At 44.6% G+C, this 7,192-nt stretch overlaps 1 protein-coding gene across 1 annotated transcript in view; it reads right to left on the bottom strand.

Annotated features, from left to right (window-relative positions):
• The window catches only part of MSRB3 (methionine sulfoxide reductase B3), a 200,866-nt gene extending 194,123 nt beyond the window's left edge, over window positions 1–6,743 (bottom strand). The window contains exon 1 of the mRNA XM_036760234.1: window positions 6,568–6,743. The gene's annotated coding sequence lies outside the window, so the exon portion shown is untranslated. The remainder of the gene's footprint in view (window positions 1–6,567) is intronic.
• Window positions 6,744–7,192: the final 449 nt, after the last annotated feature.

Here is a 7,192-nt window from a genome sequence, read left to right on the forward strand (position 1 = left end):
AGAAAGAGAAAAACCAGTTAAGGGCTATTACAATATAGTCCGATGATAAGGGGTTAAACCAATATGGTGCAAAGAAAGGAGGAAACAATGCAAGAGATATACAGTACATCACTTAGGCAAGTCACTTAACCTTGTGTTCCCCCCTTCAGTGTGTTCTCTTGCAAAATGGGGGAGATTGGTGAGGAAAGACCTGTGATTTCATTGATCTAGGGAACTTTCATTTAAGGAAACTCCCCTCCCGACAAAGGTCAGCATTTTCTCTGTGTCTTATAATCGGCAAGAATTGATGAGGGCACTACACACTTAGCTGACTTGCTAGGGTCGCACAACTGTTATACGTCAGAAGAGATCGGTGGTGGTGGCGTCCAGGTGAGGGTGTAAGCACGATTCTATAGAACTAGCAGACCCTGGTCAATAAAATGACTGAAGCACAGTCTACCACTTTCTTGGATTTTTTTTTCTCTTTTCTAGGGACATAATATGGGAGAAACTGTTACCTGTCACCCATTGCCCCTCTGATAATTTTCTTCCTGTTTCCCCTTCTGATCCCAAAGAGGGGAGGGAGGAGGAAAAGAAATAAAGTCACTCATCTCCTCCAACTATAGACAAAACAGTCAGCATTTAGGAACTTCAGGGTTTGTTTTATTGGTCATTCACATTACTGTGTTATTTGCAGCTGCTTCAGTACTTAGCAGCCAGGTGGCACAGTCGATAGAACACTGGGCTTAGAATCAGGAAGACTTCATCTTCCTGAGTTCAAATCTGGCCTGAGACACTTACTTGCTTTTTGACCCTAGGTGAGTCACTTAACCCTATTTGCCTCAGTTTCTTCATTTGTGAGCTGGAGAAGGAAATGGTGAACAACTCCAGTGTCTTTGCCAAGAAAACCCTGAGCTAGAGAAGGAAAACCCCGAAATGGAGTCATGAAGAGTCAGACATGACTGAACAACAACAAAACAGAGTCCAGTACACAGCAGGTGCTTAATAAATGTTTATTGCTTAATAAAAAGTATTGACTACTAAAAGGTATTTGGTCATTCTCTGTAAATGTGTCAATCTATTAGTGTAGTCTATTAGGGACTGAGAGAGAAGAAATTTACTCAAACTGAGGGAAGGGATTTTTTTTTGTCCCCAGCACAGCCTGAGGGTGAGAGAGAGAGCCAATTAGAGTTAATACAATCTGTTAGTAATATATTCATTGTTGTTGTTGTATTGTGGGGTTTGTCCTTTGTTCTCAAAGAGAACCATGACATCAGGGACATGGTGACATGACTTGCAGTTGACTTTGATTTGAGAACAGGAGGGTTGTACAAAGTCATCAGCCTCACTTTCTCCTCCAGAGCCATTTGGGCCCAGTGGCCAGATATCATCAGAACAACTGGAGATGGCCCAGGATGCAATGGGAGACTTTAGCCCTTTTAAGCTAAGGTCTTTTCAGGTAATGAGAGTACCCCAGATCAACTGGGTAAACCGCAATGAACTTTTTGAACTTACGGAATCCAAAGGAAAGATAACTGGAAAATGAGATTTTTTAAGGTTTTGCCCCATTTAGACTTTTGCTCTCTGCCAGCTTGTAAAGGGTTTGAAACTTTGAGGGGCTCACACCCTATGACCTCGTCATGGATTATAAAGAATGAGAAACCAGGGGCTTTGCACCTAGTAAAAGGTGCTACTCTTTCAGAATTTGATGGGCCAGACCAGGGTAAAGGAAACCTAAAGAAATGATTACATTTCTCCTCTTTCAGGAGGGGTGAAAAAGTCTTTCAATCATAGCCATTGTCTGACTGAAGGAAACCAGAGCAAATTCTGACAAGGCACAACTCTGAGAGGAGTCATCCTTGGCAGGCAAGAAGAAAGCTAGCACCAGAAGGAGAACTGCCATCTTCTTTTTCTCACATCTTTCAGAGTATGGCAGAGGGAGGAGATTCCTCTCTCCTCCTCACCATCAGCAATGGCATCTTTGAGTGGTGCAACTCATGAAGTTGGAAATGCTACGACTGGCAGAGAGCAAGCCCAGAGAATATCACTACTGAGTCAAGTTGACCTATAATAACGATAATAATAGCTAACATTTATATAGGGCTTACTAGGTGACACAGTTGATAGAGGGCTGGGCATGGAGTCAGGAAGACTCATCTTCCTGAGTTCAAATCTGGCTTCAGGCATTTACTAGCTGTATGACCTTGGGCAAGTCACTTAAACCTTTTTGCCTCAGTTTCCTCCTCCACAAAGAAGGAAATGGCAGAAGGAGGAAGGAAATGGCAGACCACTCCAGGATCTTCGCCAAGAAAACCCCAAATGGAGTTATGAAGAGTCAGATATGACTGAAATGACTGAACAACAACAATGGGAGGTTAGGTGCTACTATATCCATTTAACAGACAGGGAGACTAAGGCAAAAAGAAGTTAAAGGGGTGGGGTCAGGGAGCACAGTGGGGCAACTTGCCCAGCAGAAATACTGCATCCAGGCAGAGCAGCATAGGAACACCATGAGAAGAGTAAAGACATTAAGAATCTAGTCCCAGAGGTACAAGTTGCCTTGACCATGAGTGTTCCCTACTTGGGAACTCTCTGTGGGTACCCATTCTTCCTACTGATATTATATTTGTGGGAATGTGCTCAGGTGTTGGGGGGCTGGGGTAGCAATGTTTTCCTATTACCATTCTTGCTACACTATTTTTAGTAAATACCTTTACTAATTGTATAAACTGGCTGATTACTACAGGTGAATGATCAGGAGGGGCTCTTCCTGTGATAGAGTTTTAGGAGTGGGGACGCACAGTAAACCTAAGACCTTGCACATGGGCCAGCCAGACTTTTCCTCCCCAACCCTCAAAGGAAAGTATTGTATATTAACAACCATTCATACCCTGGACTTAGTTCCTTTTAAACTTGATGAGCAAAGTTGACAAGAATGAGCAAATTATAAACTGATCAGTGAAGGGGGTCGCAGAGGCTTCTCCCCAAGGACATCTTTGAAATGGCCACCATGGCTACAGGTACTTTGGAAGCTGATTTTGCCTTGGTTTCTTTTACTGGATCTTTATTCATCTCACAGGCACTAACCATGGGTGTCTGCCAAGGGCCCCTCTTTTCTTTCTAAAGTCTCTCTCTTTGTCTCTGTCTCTCTGTCTCTCTCTGTCTCTCTCTGTCTCTCTCTGTCTCTCTCTCTCTCTCTCTCTCTCTCTCTCTCTCTCTCTCTCTCTCTGATCTCTTTAGCTCTCAGGGGTTCAATTGTCATCTTTGTGCAAATAATTCTCTCTCCTGAGCTCCAGCCCCACATCACCAACTGCCTATTGGGCATTTTGAACTACACATCCCATAGACATTTCCAACTCAATATGTTGAAAACAGAACTCATTATCTTTTCCCCAAAACCTTCTCCACCCTATTAATGTCAAGGGCTCCCACAATACTCTGAGTCACAACCTACACAACCTTTATGTCATCCTCAATGCCTCACTCATGTGGGGTGTCACCCCAAATATCCAACGATTCCATTTTTTTTTCATTTCTACCTTCACAACATCCCTCATATAAGACCCCTGTCTTTCCTATCATACAGCCACAACCCTAGCTCAGGCCTTCATTACCTCTTGCCTGGACCATCACAATGGCCTTCTAATGGATGGATCAATCAGTCCTCTATATAGCTTCACAGGTGATTTTCCTAAAGCATAGGTTTCAACATGTCACACACTCTCCAACCCAATAGATCCCAGTGGCAACCTGTTACCTACACAGGACCAAATTCCTTTATCTGGCATGTAAAGCTTTTCCCAAGTTGGCCCCCTCCTACCTTTCCAGCCTTTTCACTGCCCTTCCATGAACTGTGCAGTCCAGTACTTACTATTAACTAAAGAGATAAAAGTGACTAAAGATCTTCCTGCCTGCTTGCTTCATGGAGGTACGTGTACTCTCAAGAGGCCCTTAGTAGCTAAGACTAATTCAAGCCCCCTAGAGCTAAAATCAAACTAAAACATGTTCAATTGGGACTGTACTAGTTAGGAGTATACTGTGTAGTGCCAGTAAGAATATAGATCCAGAAAATTGAAAGGAAGCAGAGAGGGAGACAGGAGAGGGAGAAATGACGAGACATAGACACTGTTAACTCATCAGCTTCCTATAGCTCAAGTTTTGAAGGTAGGGACCAAGTTAGGGCAGATCTACAAGTAACATTTGTTTAGTTTCTCTTTAATTTACTTTCAATCTTCTTTTACATTAATAAATGTTATATTTCATAGCTTTCCTATGAGCCTGATCATTAAGGCATTAGGAACAAAATGGAACAAAACTTTAGGGTTTTTTTTTCCTAGTTACTAAATTTTAGCAGAATTCTGGGACTGTGGATAGCATTAATTATTCCAAACTCAAGTAGGGGTTAGTATTTTAGGATGTTAGCACAAACATCCCGACCTTTAAAAAAAAATTATAAAATAGAGCGTGTGTGTTGATTCAAGCCTCTAATGACGCCAAGCACTTGTAACCTTGGCAGGCAAATGGTCTAGGCACAGTGACAAGACTTTAAAGGGTAGGCTTCAGCTCAGCTTAAAAAAAAAAAAAAAGATATGCCTGTGAGGAGGCTAATAAAAGTTACCAAAAATTAAACTGTCAACTGGGACTAAAATCATATGAATAAACATTAAAGGAATTCAAGTCTACTATTGTATTCAAAATTACGGTCAACGGGATACTTTCTTCTAATGCTATTGGACTAGAAGTATTAAGTCGATTAACATATCACCGAAGCACACAACAATCTCAGGCACTATTCCCTGGCAGTATGTGCTACTTTAAGCAGAGCCTGAGAACCCTTTCCATAAAAGGTGGAAAAGTTCTTGGGCTTGGGTTTGTGCTTAAAAACTATAAAAGGATTCTAGAAAAGACTGCTATCCTTTCGGAAAGCAAAAAGTCCCAAAGTTGAAGTGGCCATTGCTTAAGCCAACATTTGTAAAACTGGCAGTTTTTTCTTTCCGACATAAGTTCTATGCCTGTTTCCTAGTTTTAGTTACATTCATATATGGCAAAAAAATCTGTTTGTACCTAAAACACATTTTAAAAAATTAATTCTCTCTAGTTGGTCAAAAAAAAATGCATTCTATTTTTTTAAAAGCTACTTTTTATACTTTATCCTAGCACCCACAAAGGCCCTAAAAGGGAAAACAAGTGAATGAATGTGGAAATAGCCCTTTATCTTGATAATCTGGTTAACAACAACAAAAGGAAAAATAAAATGTCATTAACTAAACTTTGCTATGAACAAAAGTTTCCTTTCCTCAATGCTCTGTATTTAAGTGCCAAATTATTTTGATGACTAATACTTTGCCTGTAACAAATACAAAAGTACATGGAAATATTACAAATACTTCCATATTTTGTTTGCACCTGATAAACTGAGACACTGGTCCCTTTAAACCAGGGGCTCTTAACCTCTGGAGTCCATGATCATATTTTTTAAAAATATTTTAATAAGCATATTTCATATTTTTGTAATCTTATGTATTTTATTGTATGTGTTTTAAAACTATTCTGAGAAGGGGACCACAGGCTTCCCCTGCCTGCCAAAAGGGGCTATCACACACCCAAAAAAGGTGAAGAACTCCTCTTATGAGCAGCAGTGAGTTCTGTGATCATAGCAACAGAGATCAAGAACTGGAAAGAACCTCAGAGACAGTCTAATCCAACCTGTTATGGGTAAAGAAACTGAGGCCCCAAGACATTAGCCTAGGGCCACATGGGTAGTAAGTTTCTAAGGTGGGATTCCAACCTAGCTTCTCTGACTCCAGTCCTGAAGAAAGCTATCATTCTTTGAAAACACCAATATTTGGGATTTGAGAACCCCCAAACACAGTAGCCTGTAGTCTCCAAGCCAAAGGCATGAATAGTACCTTTCATTCAATTAGTCTGGGTTCAGACAGTAAAAGTAGTCTCTCTGAAAATATTCAGGTGACTTTTTCCTCTTTTGGAAAAAAAAAACAAACAAACCCAGAACATCAGAAGGACAGACAACTTTGGAGTTATGTTACACTGTGGCCTGTTCACTGCTGCCCAGAGAGGAGTCATAAGCACAAGGTGCGTTACCTAGGGCAGAAGTGACCAAAAGAGGTCCGGGGGGCTTCCCTCTCTATCTCGCCTTCTACTCCATCACACCCCGCCCGCACTTGGGGTCCTGGCGCATCTCCCGGAACCGAGGCGGGCTAGTCCGTCCCACCCGGCTCAGCTGGCCCGTTACTCCTGGCAGTTCAGCTCAGTGTTAAGTGGCCTCCCCAGGAGGTGAGGTTCCCCCCGCCACCCCCTACCAGCCTTGCTTCTGTCGGGGGCTTCCTGTCCCGGTCCGGGGCGGGGACCCTGGGGCTGAGGGAGTGGAGGAGGTGGGGAGCCCCCCCCCCCCCCGCCCCGCTCGCAGACCCTGCGTCATTGCAGCTGGGAGGGATCCCAGCCCGGGGCTGCCCGGCTCGCGGGTGAGGGAGGGCAGCTGCCACTGTCCTGTCCATCTCTCCTATTGGGCCGCGCCCTCCCGAACCCCAACTTTCCGAGGAGGGGGGCGGGGAGGTGGGATGCACTTACCCCGCTGCTGGGCAGCCGCCGCGGCCAGGCAGAGGCAGAGCTGGAGGCAGAGCCGTAGGGCGCGCGGCGGGCGCATGGACGGACGGGCGGACTGACAGATGGACAAACTGACTGGGCAGAGGGAGGCCGCCGCCGTGGCCTTGGCCGGGCTCCCCGCTGTCTGTCCCTCCCCGGCTGCGGGCGACAGGGCGTCGGGAGGCATGACGGGAAATTCCTGGGCAAGAGCAGCCAACTCCAAATATGAGCATAGACGGCGAGAGTGAGGGAGGACAAAGGCGCCCGGGCAGGGCTGAGGGCTCCCGTCCGGCACCACCTCCTTCTCCTTCTCCTCCTCCTGACGAACGGGATTTGAACCCAGGTCTTCTGGCCCTAAATACAGACCTCCTTCCACTAGACCACACTGCCTCTCCAACTAGCCTTTTCCTTCTCCTTCTCCTCCTCATTCTTTCCCCCTGCTCTTTCTCCTCCTTCTCCTCCTCCTTCACAGCTGTTAATTGAGCAGCTGAGCCTAGAATCAGGAAGACCTGAGTTCAAATCCCACCATACTGACTAGCTTCGTGACTAAGCAAGTCGCTCAACCTCTGCCTCAGTTTCTTCAACTGTAAAATCGGAATAGTGATACCAC

The sequence above is a fragment of the Trichosurus vulpecula genome, chromosome 5 (assembly GCF_011100635.1).
Source record: "Trichosurus vulpecula isolate mTriVul1 chromosome 5, mTriVul1.pri, whole genome shotgun sequence".
In the NCBI taxonomy this organism is placed as follows: domain Eukaryota; kingdom Metazoa; phylum Chordata; class Mammalia; order Diprotodontia; family Phalangeridae; genus Trichosurus; species Trichosurus vulpecula.